The sequence below is a fragment of the Hyla sarda genome, unplaced genomic scaffold (genome assembly GCF_029499605.1).
Source record: "Hyla sarda isolate aHylSar1 unplaced genomic scaffold, aHylSar1.hap1 scaffold_2279, whole genome shotgun sequence".
NCBI classification, from domain to species: Eukaryota; Metazoa; Chordata; class Amphibia; order Anura; family Hylidae; genus Hyla; species Hyla sarda.
The window spans coordinates 1-17,508 of NW_026608957.1; the positions used below are offsets into that span (position 1 = coordinate 1).

Consider the following 17,508-nt stretch of genomic DNA (forward strand, 5'->3'; position numbering starts at 1 on the left):
ATATTAAATGGATTTTTGAGAACGGGGGCCGATTTCGAAGCTTGCTTCCGTCGCCCTATGCATTGACCCGATATGGCAGTATCTTCGGGTACAGTGCACCACCCCCTTACAGGGTTAAAAAGAAAGATTCCTACTTTCATTGCTACCTGCTTGCTGGCTAGCCAGCTAGCCAGCCCTGTGGGCCTTGCTGCTGCAGCCAAAAAACAAAAGGTGGTGCTGCTGCTGCTGCTTCTGCTTGTGTCTGGCCGCTGTTGGAGCGTCCAGGCACAGGACTTCTGCTGCTGCTGACTAAATGGCCTCCTTAATTGGATCATTTGAGTAGCCAGCACACCTGTGCAGGTAGGGCATGACATGATAGGCAGCTGCCTTGATAGCGGGTGGGTGCTGAATGTTCCTAATTGACAAAATAAGATTAATGCTTATGAAGAAATATAAAATCTCATCCCTTCCCCAATATCGCGCCACACCCCTACCCCTTAATTCCCTGGTTGAACTTGATGGACATATGTCTTTTTTCGACCGTACTAACTATGTAACTATGTAACATAACATGGGGGGGGGTCTCCTGGCTGTTCACACAGGTGTGTCATTGCTGTACATTGACCATGCATTGCTTCTGTGGTATTGCAAAGGCAAAGACAAATGCTTCCAGCCATCCATTGCACTAATGGATTGGTCATCAGCTGGCTGTCTATGTCCCGCATCAATATAGACCAAAGTACAGAGGGTTAGGCTATGCTATTGTGCACCTACCTGATGCATCAGAAGGTGCGAGGCCCTTGCTAAATTCTGTGCACAGACTTTGAGATCTATACTTTAGACTGTATCTAAACCTGCTCCAACATGGACTGACATTCTGGCCTACTTTCAGCCGATGCGACTTGTCTGTCGCTGAACAGTCGCTTTTTATGTATTCAGCACCTATGTATAATGTTGTAAAAATGCTCTAGAAGCTAAAGTCGCAGAAATGTCACACATATTTGGCCTGCAACTTTCTGTGCGACAAATTCAGACAGGAAAAATCAGTATAAATCCTTAGAAAATTATCCCCCAGTGTCTCCATCTGCTGGCGGTATTGAATAAGCATTGCTGCACTGATGGGGTATGCATTAGACGAAAAAAAAGAAGAAAAAGAAGAATAATACGCCCAGAAAAGAGGCGAAAAGGAGAAAAACGTAAAAAAACGTGAAAAAAAAGTAAGAGGAAGAGAAGGGAAAAAAAGGTGGAAATGGGTTTAAAAGTGATTTCGGCGGAGAAATATATATATATATATATATATATATATATATATATATATATATACGCGCACACACACACATATATATAAACGTATTCTCCGTTGAGATATTGCAGCCGCTGCTGTGTCCAGGCCCAGGAGCCTTAGCACTGTGCTGTGATGTCACTCAATACCACTGACATCACTAGGTGTAAACAACATCTCTCCTTTGCTGTGTATGTGACTATGGAGCTGTTTGGTGATGTCGTCTATTACGGCCTTCATAGAAGCAACAGGAGATTGTTGCATCCATCTTGAACCCTCAGAACTACAGTGCTATGATGTCACTCACTTCCACAGGCCTTGCAGAGTGTAAACAACAACAACCCAGCTTTGTTGTGTATGTAACCATAGGGATTTGTGATGTCACCTAGAACCTTCACAGCAGCGACAGCTTTATGAGGAGCATCAGCACTGCTCTGCCTGAGCAGAACCATCACCGCCATAGGTTGTCAAATAACCCGGATTTAACCCACACAGGTAAGTCCAATGGGGTGCAGGCATGTCCTCTATGCTTACAGCTTCCCGTGGGTGTTGGTTTGATACCGTTTGGGGACAGCCAAGGAGGCATCTGCAGGCAACAAAGGTAGGTGTGTGCTTGTGTGTGTGTTTCCTATGCAGATCCTAAGCCCAGTGTCACATGCAAGTAGGAGGAGTAAGAAGGGTTCCTGGCAAATCCGGGTTATGGATTGCATTTAAAAAGGCCCCGTGGGAGTGCAATGGGCCCCTGTCTTGCTGCTTAGCAATAATGGTATGGGTTTAGGTTCTGCTGTGTGTACTGGTGGTTGACTGCCCCCCAGCCCAGAGTGTGCATGGAAAATTGTCTGGCAGCCTCCCTGACAGCAAGCAGTGATAGTGCCCATGAAGGGGACCTTGTTGGGCCCGCCCCTTTCACGGTTATCGCTTCTCGGCCTTTTGGCTAAGATCAAGTGTAGTATCTGTTCTTATCAGTTTAATATCTGATACGTCCCCTATCTGGGGACCATATATTAAATGGATTTTTGAGAACGGGGGCCGATTTCGAAGCTTGCTTCCGTCGCCCTATGCATTGACCCGATATGGCAGTATCTTCGGGTACAGTGCACCACCCCCTTACAGGGTTAAAAAGAAAGATTCCTACTTTCATTGCTACCTGCTTGCTGGCTAGCCAGCTAGCCAGCCCTGTGGGCCTTGCTGCTGCAGCCAAAAAACAAAAGGTGGTGCTGCTGCTGCTGCTTCTGCTTGTGTCTGGCCGCTGTTGGAGCGTCCAGGCACAGGACTTCTGCTGCTGCTGACTAAATGGCCTCCTTAATTGGATCATTTGAGTAGCCAGCACACCTGTGCAGGTAGGGCATGACATGATAGGCAGCTGCCTTGATAGCGGGTGGGTGCTGAATGTTCCTAATTGACAAAATAAGATTAATGCTTATGAAGAAATATAAAATCTCATCCCTTCCCCAATATCGCGCCACACCCCTACCCCTTAATTCCCTGGTTGAACTTGATGGACATATGTCTTTTTTCGACCGTACTAACTATGTAACTATGTAACATAACATGGGGGGGGTCTCCTGGCTGTTCACACAGGTGTGTCATTGCTGTACATTGACCATGCATTGCTTCTGTGGTATTGCAAAGGCAAAGACAAATGCTTCCAGCCATCCATTGCACTAATGGATTGGTCATCAGCTGGCTGTCTATGTCCCGCATCAATATAGACCAAAGTACAGAGGGTTAGGCTATGCTATTGTGCACCTACCTGATGCATCAGAAGGTGCGAGGCCCTTGCTAAATTCTGTGCACAGACTTTGAGATCTATACTTTAGACTGTATCTAAACCTGCTCCAACATGGACTGACATTCTGGCCTACTTTCAGCCGATGCGACTTGTCTGTCGCTGAACAGTCGCTTTTTATGTATTCAGCACCTATGTATAATGTTGTAAAAATGCTCTAGAAGCTAAAGTCGCAGAAATGTCACACATATTTGGCCTGCAACTTTCTGTGCGACAAATTCAGACAGGAAAAATCAGTATAAATCCTTAGAAAATTATCCCCCAGTGTCTCCATCTGCTGGCGGTATTGAATAAGCATTGCTGCACTGATGGGGTATGCATTAGACGAAAAAAAAGAAGAAAAAGAAGAATAATACGCCCAGAAAAGAGGCGAAAAGGAGAAAAACGTAAAAAAACGTGAAAAAAAAGTAAGAGGAAGAGAAGGGAAAAAAAGGTGGAAATGGGTTTAAAAGTGATTTCGGCGGAGAAATATATATATATATATATATATATATATATATATATATACGCGCACACACACACATATATATAAACGTATTCTCCGTTGAGATATTGCAGCCGCTGCTGTGTCCAGGCCCAGGAGCCTTAGCACTGTGCTGTGATGTCACTCAATACCACTGACATCACTAGGTGTAAACAACATCTCTCCTTTGCTGTGTATGTGACTATGGAGCTGTTTGGTGATGTCGTCTATTATGGCCTTCATAGAAGCAACAGGAGATTGTTGCATCCATCTAGAACCCTCAGAACTACAGTGCTATGATGTCACTCACTTCCACAGGCCTTGCAGAGTGTAAACAACAACAACCCAGCTTTGTTGTGTATGTAACCATAGGGATTTGTGATGTCACCTAGAACCTTCACAGCAGCGACAGCTTTATGAGGAGCATCAGCACTGCTCTGCCTGAGCAGAACCATCACCGCCATAGGTTGTCAAATAACCCGGATTTAACCCACACAGGTAAGTCCAATGGGGTGCAGGCATGTCCTCTATGCTTACAGCTTCCCGTGGGTGTTGGTTTGATACCGTTTGGGGACAGCCAAGGAGGCATCTGCAGGCAACAAAGGTAGGTGTGTGCTTGTGTGTGTGTTTCCTATGCAGATCCTAAGCCCAGTGTCACATGCAAGTAGGAGGAGTAAGAAGGGTTCCTGGCAAATCCGGGTTATGGATTGCATTTAAAAAGGCCCCGTGGGAGTGCAATGGGCCCCTGTCTTGCTGCTTAGCAATAATGGTATGGGTTTAGGTTCTGCTGTGTGTACTGGTGGTTGACTGCCCCCCAGCCCAGAGTGTGCATGGAAAATTGTCTGGCAGCCTCCCTGACAGCAAGCAGTGATAGTGCCCATGAAGGGGACCTTGTTGGGCCCGCCCCTTTCACGGTTATCGCTTCTCGGCCTTTTGGCTAAGATCAAGTGTAGTATCTGTTCTTATCAGTTTAATATCTGATACGTCCCCTATCTGGGGACCATATATTAAATGGATTTTTGAGAACGGGGGCCGATTTCGAAGCTTGCTTCCGTCGCCCTATGCATTGACCCGATATGGCAGTATCTTCGGGTACAGTGCACCACCCCCTTACAGGGTTAAAAAGAAAGATTCCTACTTTCATTGCTACCTGCTTGCTGGCTAGCCAGCTAGCCAGCCCTGTGGGCCTTGCTGCTGCAGCCAAAAAACAAAAGGTGGTGCTGCTGCTGCTGCTTCTGCTTGTGTCTGGCCGCTGTTGGAGCGTCCAGGCACAGGACTTCTGCTGCTGCTGACTAAATGGCCTCCTTAATTGGATCATTTGAGTAGCCAGCACACCTGTGCAGGTAGGGCATGACATGATAGGCAGCTGCCTTGATAGCGGGTGGGTGCTGAATGTTCCTAATTGACAAAATAAGATTAATGCTTATGAAGAAATATAAAATCTCATCCCTTCCCCAATATCGCGCCACACCCCTACCCCTTAATTCCCTGGTTGAACTTGATGGACATATGTCTTTTTTCGACCGTACTAACTATGTAACTATGTAACATAACATGGGGGGGGTCTCCTGGCTGTTCACACAGGTGTGTCATTGCTGTACATTGACCATGCATTGCTTCTGTGGTATCGCAAAGGCAAAGACAAATGCTTCCAGCCATCCATTGCACTAATGGATTGGTCATCAGCTGGCTGTCTATGTCCCGCATCAATATAGACCAAAGTACAGAGGGTTAGGCTATGCTATTGTGCACCTACCTGATGCATCAGAAGGTGCGAGGCCCTTGCTAAATTCTGTGCACAGACTTTGAGATCTATACTTTAGACTGTATCTAAACCTGCTCCAACATGGACTGACATTCTGGCCTACTTTCAGCCGATGCGACTTGTCTGTCGCTGAACAGTCGCTTTTTATGTATTCAGCACCTATGTATAATGTTGTAAAAATGCTCTAGAAGCTAAAGTCGCAGAAATGTCACACATATTTGGCCTGCAACTTTCTGTGCGACAAATTCAGACAGGAAAAATCAGTATAAATCCTTAGAAAATTATCCCCCAGTGTCTCCATCTGCTGGCGGTATTGAATAAGCATTGCTGCACTGATGGGGTATGCATTAGACGAAAAAAAAGAAGAAAAAGAAGAATAATACGCCCAGAAAAGAGGCGAAAAGGAGAAAAACGTAAAAAAACGTGAAAAAAAAGTAAGAGGAAGAGAAGGGAAAAAAAGGTGGAAATGGGTTTAAAAGTGATTTCGGCGGAGAAATATATATATATATATATATATATATATATATATATATACGCGCACACACACACATATATATAAACGTATTCTCCGTTGAGATATTGCAGCCGCTGCTGTGTCCAGGCCCAGGAGCCTTAGCACTGTGCTGTGATGTCACTCAATACCACTGACATCACTAGGTGTAAACAACATCTCTCCTTTGCTGTGTATGTGACTATGGAGCTGTTTGGTGATGTCGTCTATTATGGCCTTCATAGAAGCAACAGGAGATTGTTGCATCCATCTAGAACCCTCAGAACTACAGTGCTATGATGTCACTCACTTCCACAGGCCTTGCAGAGTGTAAACAACAACAACCCAGCTTTGTTGTGTATGTAACCATAGGGATTTGTGATGTCACCTAGAACCTTCACAGCAGCGACAGCTTTATGAGGAGCATCAGCACTGCTCTGCCTGAGCAGAACCATCACCGCCATAGGTTGTCAAATAACCCGGATTTAACCCACACAGGTAAGTCCAATGGGGTGCAGGCATGTCCTCTATGCTTACAGCTTCCCGTGGGTGTTGGTTTGATACCGTTTGGGGACAGCCAAGGAGGCATCTGCAGGCAACAAAGGTAGGTGTGTGCTTGTGTGTGTGTTTCCTATGCAGATCCTAAGCCCAGTGTCACATGCAAGTAGGAGGAGTAAGAAGGGTTCCTGGCAAATCCGGGTTATGGATTGCATTTAAAAAGGCCCCGTGGGAGTGCAATGGGCCCCTGTCTTGCTGCTTAGCAATAATGGTATGGGTTTAGGTTCTGCTGTGTGTACTGGTGGTTGACTGCCCCCCAGCCCAGAGTGTGCATGGAAAATTGTCTGGCAGCCTCCCTGACAGCAAGCAGTGATAGTGCCCATGAAGGGGACCTTGTTGGGCCCGCCCCTTTCACGGTTATCGCTTCTCGGCCTTTTGGCTAAGATCAAGTGTAGTATCTGTTCTTATCAGTTTAATATCTGATACGTCCCCTATCTGGGGACCATATATTAAATGGATTTTTGAGAACGGGGGCCGATTTCGAAGCTTGCTTCCGTCGCCCTATGCATTGACCCGATATGGCAGTATCTTCGGGTACAGTGCACCACCCCCTTACAGGGTTAAAAAGAAAGATTCCTACTTTCATTGCTACCTGCTTGCTGGCTAGCCAGCTAGCCAGCCCTGTGGGCCTTGCTGCTGCAGCCAAAAAACAAAAGGTGGTGCTGCTGCTGCTGCTTCTGCTTGTGTCTGGCCGCTGTTGGAGCGTCCAGGCACAGGACTTCTGCTGCTGCTGACTAAATGGCCTCCTTAATTGGATCATTTGAGTAGCCAGCACACCTGTGCAGGTAGGGCATGACATGATAGGCAGCTGCCTTGATAGCGGGTGGGTGCTGAATGTTCCTAATTGACAAAATAAGATTAATGCTTATGAAGAAATATAAAATCTCATCCCTTCCCCAATATCGCGCCACACCCCTACCCCTTAATTCCCTGGTTGAACTTGATGGACATATGTCTTTTTTCGACCGTACTAACTATGTAACTATGTAACATAACATGGGGGGGGTCTCCTGGCTGTTCACACAGGTGTGTCATTGCTGTACATTGACCATGCATTGCTTCTGTGGTATTGCAAAGGCAAAGACAAATGCTTCCAGCCATCCATTGCACTAATGGATTGGTCATCAGCTGGCTGTCTATGTCCCGCATCAATATAGACCAAAGTACAGAGGGTTAGGCTATGCTATTGTGCACCTACCTGATGCATCAGAAGGTGCGAGGCCCTTGCTAAATTCTGTGCACAGACTTTGAGATCTATACTTTAGACTGTATCTAAACCTGCTCCAACATGGACTGACATTCTGGCCTACTTTCAGCCGATGCGACTTGTCTGTCGCTGAACAGTCGCTTTTTATGTATTCAGCACCTATGTATAATGTTGTAAAAATGCTCTAGAAGCTAAAGTCGCAGAAATGTCACACATATTTGGCCTGCAACTTTCTGTGCGACAAATTCAGACAGGAAAAATCAGTATAAATCCTTAGAAAATTATCCCCCAGTGTCTCCATCTGCTGGCGGTATTGAATAAGCATTGCTGCACTGATGGGGTATGCATTAGACGAAAAAAAAGAAGAAAAAGAAGAATAATACGCCCAGAAAAGAGGCGAAAAGGAGAAAAACGTAAAAAAACGTGAAAAAAAAGTAAGAGGAAGAGAAGGGAAAAAAAGGTGGAAATGGGTTTAAAAGTGATTTCGGCGGAGAAATATATATATATATATATATATATATATATATATATATATATATACGCGCACACACACACATATATATAAACGTATTCTCCGTTGAGATATTGCAGCCGCTGCTGTGTCCAGGCCCAGGAGCCTTAGCACTGTGCTGTGATGTCACTCAATACCACTGACATCACTAGGTGTAAACAACATCTCTCCTTTGCTGTGTATGTGACTATGGAGCTGTTTGGTGATGTCGTCTATTATGGCCTTCATAGAAGCAACAGGAGATTGTTGCATCCATCTAGAACCCTCAGAACTACAGTGCTATGATGTCACTCACTTCCACAGGCCTTGCAGAGTGTAAACAACAACAACCCAGCTTTGTTGTGTATGTAACCATAGGGATTTGTGATGTCACCTAGAACCTTCACAGCAGCGACAGCTTTATGAGGAGCATCAGCACTGCTCTGCCTGAGCAGAACCATCACCGCCATAGGTTGTCAAATAACCCGGATTTAACCCACACAGGTAAGTCCAATGGGGTGCAGGCATGTCCTCTATGCTTACAGCTTCCCGTGGGTGTTGGTTTGATACCGTTTGGGGACAGCCAAGGAGGCATCTGCAGGCAACAAAGGTAGGTGTGTGCTTGTGTGTGTGTTTCCTATGCAGATCCTAAGCCCAGTGTCACATGCAAGTAGGAGGAGTAAGAAGGGTTCCTGGCAAATCCGGGTTATGGATTGCATTTAAAAAGGCCCCGTGGGAGTGCAATGGGCCCCTGTCTTGCTGCTTAGCAATAATGGTATGGGTTTAGGTTCTGCTGTGTGTACTGGTGGTTGACTGCCCCCCAGCCCAGAGTGTGCATGGAAAATTGTCTGGCAGCCTCCCTGACAGCAAGCAGTGATAGTGCCCATGAAGGGGACCTTGTTGGGCCCGCCCCTTTCACGGTTATCGCTTCTCGGCCTTTTGGCTAAGATCAAGTGTAGTATCTGTTCTTATCAGTTTAATATCTGATACGTCCCCTATCTGGGGACCATATATTAAATGGATTTTTGAGAACGGGGGCCGATTTCGAAGCTTGCTTCCGTCGCCCTATGCATTGACCCGATATGGCAGTATCTTCGGGTACAGTGCACCACCCCCTTACAGGGTTAAAAAGAAAGATTCCTACTTTCATTGCTACCTGCTTGCTGGCTAGCCAGCTAGCCAGCCCTGTGGGCCTTGCTGCTGCTGCAGCCAAAAAACAAAAGGTGGTGCTGCTGCTGCTGCTTCTGCTTGTGTCTGGCCGCTGTTGGAGCATCCAGGCACAGGACTTCTGCTGCTGCTGACTAAATGGCCTCCTTAATTGGATCATTTGAGTAGCCAGCACACCTGTGCAGGTAGGGCATGACATGATAGGCAGCTGCCTTGATAGCGGGTGGGTGCTGAATGTTCCTAATTGACAAAATAAGATTAATGCTTATGAAGAAATATAAAATCTCATCCCTTCCCCAATATCGCGCCACACCCCTACCCCTTAATTCCCTGGTTGAACTTGATGGACATATGTCTTTTTTCGACCGTACTAACTATGTAACTATGTAACATAACATGGGGGGGGTCTCCTGGCTGTTCACACAGGTGTGTCATTGCTGTACATTGACCATGCATTGCTTCTGTGGTATTGCAAAGGCAAAGACAAATGCTTCCAGCCATCCATTGCACTAATGGATTGGTCATCAGCTGGCTGTCTATGTCCCGCATCAATATAGACCAAAGTACAGAGGGTTAGGCTATGCTATTGTGCACCTACCTGATGCATCAGAAGGTGCGAGGCCCTTGCTAAATTCTGTGCACAGACTTTGAGATCTATACTTTAGACTGTATCTAAACCTGCTCCAACATGGACTGACATTCTGGCCTACTTTCAGCCGATGCGACTTGTCTGTCGCTGAACAGTCGCTTTTTATGTATTCAGCACCTATGTATAATGTTGTAAAAATGCTCTAGAAGCTAAAGTCGCAGAAATGTCACACATATTTGGCCTGCAACTTTCTGTGCGACAAATTCAGACAGGAAAAATCAGTATAAATCCTTAGAAAATTATCCCCCAGTGTCTCCATCTGCTGGCGGTATTGAATAAGCATTGCTGCACTGATGGGGTATGCATTAGACGAAAAAAAAGAAGAAAAAGAAGAATAATACGCCCAGAAAAGAGGCGAAAAGGAGAAAAACGTAAAAAAACGTGAAAAAAAAGTAAGAGGAAGAGAAGGGAAAAAAAGGTGGAAATGGGTTTAAAAGTGATTTCGGCGGAGAATATATATATATATATATATATATATATATATATATATATATATATATATACGCGCACACACACACATATATATAAACGTATTCTCCGTTGAGATATTGCAGCCGCTGCTGTGTCCAGGCCCAGGAGCCTTAGCACTGTGCTGTGATGTCACTCAATACCACTGACATCACTAGGTGTAAACAACATCTCTCCTTTGCTGTGTATGTGACTATGGAGCTGTTTGGTGATGTCGTCTATTATGGCCTTCATAGAAGCAACAGGAGATTGTTGCATCCATCTAGAACCCTCAGAACTACAGTGCTATGATGTCACTCACTTCCACAGGCCTTGCAGAGTGTAAACAACAACAACCCAGCTTTGTTGTGTATGTAACCATAGGGATTTGTGATGTCACCTAGAACCTTCACAGCAGCGACAGCTTTATGAGGAGCATCAGCACTGCTCTGCCTGAGCAGAACCATCACCGCCATAGGTTGTCAAATAACCCGGATTTAACCCACACAGGTAAGTCCAATGGGGTGCAGGCATGTCCTCTATGCTTACAGCTTCCCGTGGGTGTTGGTTTGATACCGTTTGGGGACAGCCAAGGAGGCATCTGCAGGCAACAAAGGTAGGTGTGTGCTTGTGTGTGTGTTTCCTATGCAGATCCTAAGCCCAGTGTCACATGCAAGTAGGAGGAGTAAGAAGGGTTCCTGGCAAATCCGGGTTATGGATTGCATTTAAAAAGGCCCCGTGGGAGTGCAATGGGCCCCTGTCTTGCTGCTTAGCAATAATGGTATGGGTTTAGGTTCTGCTGTGTGTACTGGTGGTTGACTGCCCCCCAGCCCAGAGTGTGCATGGAAAATTGTCTGGCAGCCTCCCTGACAGCAAGCAGTGATAGTGCCCATGAAGGGGACCTTGTTGGGCCCGCCCCTTTCACGGTTATCGCTTCTCGGCCTTTTGGCTAAGATCAAGTGTAGTATCTGTTCTTATCAGTTTAATATCTGATACGTCCCCTATCTGGGGACCATATATTAAATGGATTTTTGAGAACGGGGGCCGATTTCGAAGCTTGCTTCCGTCGCCCTATGCATTGACCCGATATGGCAGTATCTTCGGGTACAGTGCACCACCCCCTTACAGGGTTAAAAAGAAAGATTCCTACTTTCATTGCTACCTGCTTGCTGGCTAGCCAGCTAGCCAGCCCTGTGGGCCTTGCTGCTGCAGCCAAAAAACAAAAGGTGGTGCTGCTGCTGCTGCTGCTTCTGCTTGTGTCTGGCCGCTGTTGGAGCGTCCAGGCACAGGACTTCTGCTGCTGCTGACTAAATGGCCTCCTTAATTGGATCATTTGAGTAGCCAGCACACCTGTGCAGGTAGGGCATGACATGATAGGCAGCTGCCTTGATAGCGGGTGGGTGCTGAATGTTCCTAATTGACAAAATAAGATTAATGCTTATGAAGAAATATAAAATCTCATCCCTTCCCCAATATCGCGCCACACCCCTACCCCTTAATTCCCTGGTTGAACTTGATGGACATATGTCTTTTTTCGACCGTACTAACTATGTAACTATGTAACATAACATGGGGGGGGTCTCCTGGCTGTTCACACAGGTGTGTCATTGCTGTACATTGACCATGCATTGCTTCTGTGGTATTGCAAAGGCAAAGACAAATGCTTCCAGCCATCCATTGCACTAATGGATTGGTCATCAGCTGGCTGTCTATGTCCCGCATCAATATAGACCAAAGTACAGAGGGTTAGGCTATGCTATTGTGCACCTACCTGATGCATCAGAAGGTGCGAGGCCCTTGCTAAATTCTGTGCACAGACTTTGAGATCTATACTTTAGACTGTATCTAAACCTGCTCCAACATGGACTGACATTCTGGCCTACTTTCAGCCGATGCGACTTGTCTGTCGCTGAACAGTCGCTTTTTATGTATTCAGCACCTATGTATAATGTTGTAAAAATGCTCTAGAAGCTAAAGTCGCAGAAATGTCACACATATTTGGCCTGCAACTTTCTGTGCGACAAATTCAGACAGGAAAAATCAGTATAAATCCTTAGAAAATTATCCCCCAGTGTCTCCATCTGCTGGCGGTATTGAATAAGCATTGCTGCACTGATGGGGTATGCATTAGACGAAAAAAAAGAAGAAAAAGAAGAATAATACGCCCAGAAAAGAGGCGAAAAGGAGAAAAACGTAAAAAAACGTGAAAAAAAAGTAAGAGGAAGAGAAGGGAAAAAAAGGTGGAAATGGGTTTAAAAGTGATTTCGGCGGAGATATATATATATATATATATATATATATATATATATATATATATATATATACGCGCACACACACACATATATATAAACGTATTCTCCGTTGAGATATTGCAGCCGCTGCTGTGTCCAGGCCCAGGAGCCTTAGCACTGTGCTGTGATGTCACTCAATACCACTGACATCACTAGGTGTAAACAACATCTCTCCTTTGCTGTGTATGTGACTATGGAGCTGTTTGGTGATGTCGTCTATTATGGCCTTCATAGAAGCAACAGGAGATTGTTGCATCCATCTAGAACCCTCAGAACTACAGTGCTATGATGTCACTCACTTCCACAGGCCTTGCAGAGTGTAAACAACAACAACCCAGCTTTGTTGTGTATGTAACCATAGGGATTTGTGATGTCACCTAGAACCTTCACAGCAGCGACAGCTTTATGAGGAGCATCAGCACTGCTCTGCCTGAGCAGAACCATCACCGCCATAGGTTGTCAAATAACCCGGATTTAACCCACACAGGTAAGTCCAATGGGGTGCAGGCATGTCCTCTATGCTTACAGCTTCCCGTGGGTGTTGGTTTGATACCGTTTGGGGACAGCCAAGGAGGCATCTGCAGGCAACAAAGGTAGGTGTGTGCTTGTGTGTGTGTTTCCTATGCAGATCCTAAGCCCAGTGTCACATGCAAGTAGGAGGAGTAAGAAGGGTTCCTGGCAAATCCGGGTTATGGATTGCATTTAAAAAGGCCCCGTGGGAGTGCAATGGGCCCCTGTCTTGCTGCTTAGCAATAATGGTATGGGTTTAGGTTCTGCTGTGTGTACTGGTGGTTGACTGCCCCCCAGCCCAGAGTGTGCATGGAAAATTGTCTGGCAGCCTCCCTGACAGCAAGCAGTGATAGTGCCCATGAAGGGGACCTTGTTGGGCCCGCCCCTTTCACGGTTATCGCTTCTCGGCCTTTTGGCTAAGATCAAGTGTAGTATCTGTTCTTATCAGTTTAATATCTGATACGTCCCCTATCTGGGGACCATATATTAAATGGATTTTTGAGAACGGGGGCCGATTTCGAAGCTTGCTTCCGTCGCCCTATGCATTGACCCGATATGGCAGTATCTTCGGGTACAGTGCACCACCCCCTTACAGGGTTAAAAAGAAAGATTCCTACTTTCATTGCTACCTGCTTGCTGGCTAGCCAGCTAGCCAGCCCTGTGGGCCTTGCTGCTGCAGCCAAAAAACAAAAGGTGGTGCTGCTGCTGCTGCTTCTGCTTGTGTCTGGCCGCTGTTGGAGCGTCCAGGCACAGGACTTCTGCTGCTGCTGACTAAATGGCCTCCTTAATTGGATCATTTGAGTAGCCAGCACACCTGTGCAGGTAGGGCATGACATGATAGGCAGCTGCCTTGATAGCGGGTGGGTGCTGAATGTTCCTAATTGACAAAATAAGATTAATGCTTATGAAGAAATATAAAATCTCATCCCTTCCCCAATATCGCGCCACACCCCTACCCCTTAATTCCCTGGTTGAACTTGATGGACATATGTCTTTTTTCGACCGTACTAACTATGTAACTATGTAACATAACATGGGGGGGGTCTCCTGGCTGTTCACACAGGTGTGTCATTGCTGTACATTGACCATGCATTGCTTCTGTGGTATTGCAAAGGCAAAGACAAATGCTTCCAGCCATCCATTGCACTAATGGATTGGTCATCAGCTGGCTGTCTATGTCCCGCATCAATATAGACCAAAGTACAGAGGGTTAGGCTATGCTATTGTGCACCTACCTGATGCATCAGAAGGTGCGAGGCCCTTGCTAAATTCTGTGCACAGACTTTGAGATCTATACTTTAGACTGTATCTAAACCTGCTCCAACATGGACTGACATTCTGGCCTACTTTCAGCCGATGCGACTTGTCTGTCGCTGAACAGTCGCTTTTTATGTATTCAGCACCTATGTATAATGTTGTAAAAATGCTCTAGAAGCTAAAGTCGCAGAAATGTCACACATATTTGGCCTGCAACTTTCTGTGCGACAAATTCAGACAGGAAAAATCAGTATAAATCCTTAGAAAATTATCCCCCAGTGTCTCCATCTGCTGGCGGTATTGAATAAGCATTGCTGCACTGATGGGGTATGCATTAGACGAAAAAAAAGAAGAAAAAGAAGAATAATACGCCCAGAAAAGAGGCGAAAAGGAGAAAAACGTAAAAAAACGTGAAAAAAAAGTAAGAGGAAGAGAAGGGAAAAAAAGGTGGAAATGGGTTTAAAAGTGATTTCGGCGGAGAAATATATATATATATATATATATATATATATATACGCGCACACACACACATATATATAAACGTATTCTCCGTTGAGATATTGCAGCCGCTGCTGTGTCCAGGCCCAGGAGCCTTAGCACTGTGCTGTGATGTCACTCAATACCACTGACATCACTAGGTGTAAACAACATCTCTCCTTTGCTGTGTATGTGACTATGGAGCTGTTTGGTGATGTCGTCTATTATGGCCTTCATAGAAGCAACAGGAGATTGTTGCATCCATCTAGAACCCTCAGAACTACAGTGCTATGATGTCACTCACTTCCACAGGCCTTGCAGAGTGTAAACAACAACAACCCAGCTTTGTTGTGTATGTAACCATAGGGATTTGTGATGTCACCTAGAACCTTCACAGCAGCGACAGCTTTATGAGGAGCATCAGCACTGCTCTGCCTGAGCAGAACCATCACCGCCATAGGTTGTCAAATAACCCGGATTTAACCCACACAGGTAAGTCCAATGGGGTGCAGGCATGTCCTCTATGCTTACAGCTTCCCGTGGGTGTTGGTTTGATACCGTTTGGGGACAGCCAAGGAGGCATCTGCAGGCAACAAAGGTAGGTGTGTGCTTGTGTGTGTGTTTCCTATGCAGATCCTAAGCCCAGTGTCACATGCAAGTAGGAGGAGTAAGAAGGGTTCCTGGCAAATCCGGGTTATGGATTGCATTTAAAAAGGCCCCGTGGGAGTGCAATGGGCCCCTGTCTTGCTGCTTAGCAATAATGGTATGGGTTTAGGTTCTGCTGTGTGTACTGGTGGTTGACTGCCCCCCAGCCCAGAGTGTGCATGGAAAATTGTCTGGCAGCCTCCCTGACAGCAAGCAGTGATAGTGCCCATGAAGGGGACCTTGTTGGGCCCGCCCCTTTCACGGTTATCGCTTCTCGGCCTTTTGGCTAAGATCAAGTGTAGTATCTGTTCTTATCAGTTTAATATCTGATACGTCCCCTATCTGGGGACCATATATTAAATGGATTTTTGAGAACGGGGGCCGATTTCGAAGCTTGCTTCCGTCGCCCTATGCATTGACCCGATATGGCAGTATCTTCGGGTACAGTGCACCACCCCCTTACAGGGTTAAAAAGAAAGATTCCTACTTTCATTGCTACCTGCTTGCTGGCTAGCCAGCTAGCCAGCCCTGTGGGCCTTGCTGCTGCAGCCAAAAAACAAAAGGTGGTGCTGCTGCTGCTGCTTCTGCTTGTGTCTGGCCGCTGTTGGAGCGTCTAGGCACAGGACTTCTGCTGCTGCTGACTAAATGGCCTCCTTAATTGGATCATTTGAGTAGCCAGCACACCTGTGCAGGTAGGGCATGACATGATAGGCAGCTGCCTTGATAGCGGGTGGGTGCTGAATGTTCCTAATTGACAAAATAAGATTAATGCTTATGAAGAAATATAAAATCTCATCCCTTCCCCAATATCGCGCCACACCCCTACCCCTTAATTCCCTGGTTGAACTTGATGGACATATGTCTTTTTTCGACCGTACTAACTATGTAACTATGTAACATAACATGGGGGGGGTCTCCTGGCTGTTCACACAGGTGTGTCATTGTTGTACATTGACCATGCATTGCTTCTGTGGTATTGCAAAGGCAAAGACAAATGCTTCCAGCCATCCATTGCACTAATGGATTGGTCATCAGCTGGCTGTCTATGTCCCGCATCAATATAGACCAAAGTACAGAGGGTTAGGCTATGCTATTGTGCACCTACCTGATGCATCAGAAGGTGCGAGGCCCTTGCTAAATTCTGTGCACAGACTTTGAGATCTATACTTTAGACTGTATCTAAACCTGCTCCAACATGGACTGACATTCTGGCCTACTTTCAGCCGATGCGACTTGTCTGTCGCTGAACAGTCGCTTTTTATGTATTCAGCACCTATGTATAATGTTGTAAAAATGCTCTAGAAGCTAAAGTCGCAGAAATGTCACACATATTTGGCCTGCAACTTTCTGTGCGACAAATTCAGACAGGAAAAATCAGTATAAATCCTTAGAAAATTATCCCCCAGTGTCTCCATCTGCTGGCGGTATTGAATAAGCATTGCTGCACTGATGGGGTATGCATTAGACGAAAAAAAAGAAGAAAAAGAAGAATAATACGCCCAGAAAAGAGGCGAAAAGGAGAAAAACGTAAAAAAACGTGAAAAAAAAGTAAGAGGAAGAGAAGGGAAAAAAAGGTGGAAATGGGTTTAAAAGTGATTTCGGCGGAGAAATATATATATATATATATATATATATATATATATATATATATACGCGCACACACACACATATATATAAACGTATTCTCCGTTGAGATATTGCAGCCGCTGCTGTGTCCAGGCCCAGGAGCCTTAGCACTGTGCTGTGATGTCACTCAATACCACTGACATCACTAGGTGTAAACAACATCTCTCCTTTGCTGTGTATGTGACTATGGAGCTGTTTGGTGATGTCGTCTATTATGGCCTTCATAGAAGCAACAGGAGATTGTTGCATCCATCTAGAACCCTCAGAACTACAGTGCTATGATGTCACTCACTTCCACAGGCCTTGCAGAGTGTAAACAACAACAACCCAGCTTTGTTGTGTATGTAACCATAGGGATTTGTGATGTCACCTAGAACCTTCACAGCAGCGACAGCTTTATGAGGAGCATCAGCACT

At 45.7% G+C, this 17,508-nt stretch overlaps 7 non-coding genes and 1 pseudogene across 7 annotated transcripts; all 8 read left to right on the plus strand.

The window, feature by feature from the left end:
- Window positions 1-104, plus strand: LOC130321591 (U2 spliceosomal RNA; annotated as a pseudogene; the record flags this gene model as incomplete).
- A 2,071-nt stretch (window positions 105-2,175) lies between these two features.
- LOC130321573 (U2 spliceosomal RNA) lies at window positions 2,176-2,366 on the plus strand. The gene has a single exon (XR_008867270.1). It is a non-coding gene; the product is annotated as a U2 spliceosomal RNA (small nuclear RNA).
- Window positions 2,367-4,430: 2,064 nt separating this feature from the next.
- LOC130321585 (U2 spliceosomal RNA) lies at window positions 4,431-4,621 on the plus strand. The gene has a single exon (XR_008867281.1). It is a non-coding gene; the product is annotated as a U2 spliceosomal RNA (small nuclear RNA).
- Window positions 4,622-6,685: 2,064 nt separating this feature from the next.
- Window positions 6,686-6,876, plus strand: LOC130321593 (U2 spliceosomal RNA). The gene has a single exon (XR_008867287.1). It is a non-coding gene; the product is annotated as a U2 spliceosomal RNA (small nuclear RNA).
- Window positions 6,877-8,946: 2,070 nt separating this feature from the next.
- Window positions 8,947-9,137, plus strand: LOC130321594 (U2 spliceosomal RNA). Its single transcript, XR_008867288.1, has one exon. It is a non-coding gene; the product is annotated as a U2 spliceosomal RNA (small nuclear RNA).
- Window positions 9,138-11,215: 2,078 nt separating this feature from the next.
- LOC130321595 (U2 spliceosomal RNA) lies at window positions 11,216-11,406 on the plus strand. The gene has a single exon (XR_008867289.1). It is a non-coding gene; the product is annotated as a U2 spliceosomal RNA (small nuclear RNA).
- Window positions 11,407-13,483: 2,077 nt separating this feature from the next.
- LOC130321574 (U2 spliceosomal RNA) lies at window positions 13,484-13,674 on the plus strand. Its single transcript, XR_008867271.1, has one exon. It is a non-coding gene; the product is annotated as a U2 spliceosomal RNA (small nuclear RNA).
- Window positions 13,675-15,732: 2,058 nt separating this feature from the next.
- Window positions 15,733-15,923, plus strand: LOC130321575 (U2 spliceosomal RNA). The gene has a single exon (XR_008867272.1). It is a non-coding gene; the product is annotated as a U2 spliceosomal RNA (small nuclear RNA).
- Window positions 15,924-17,508: the final 1,585 nt, after the last annotated feature.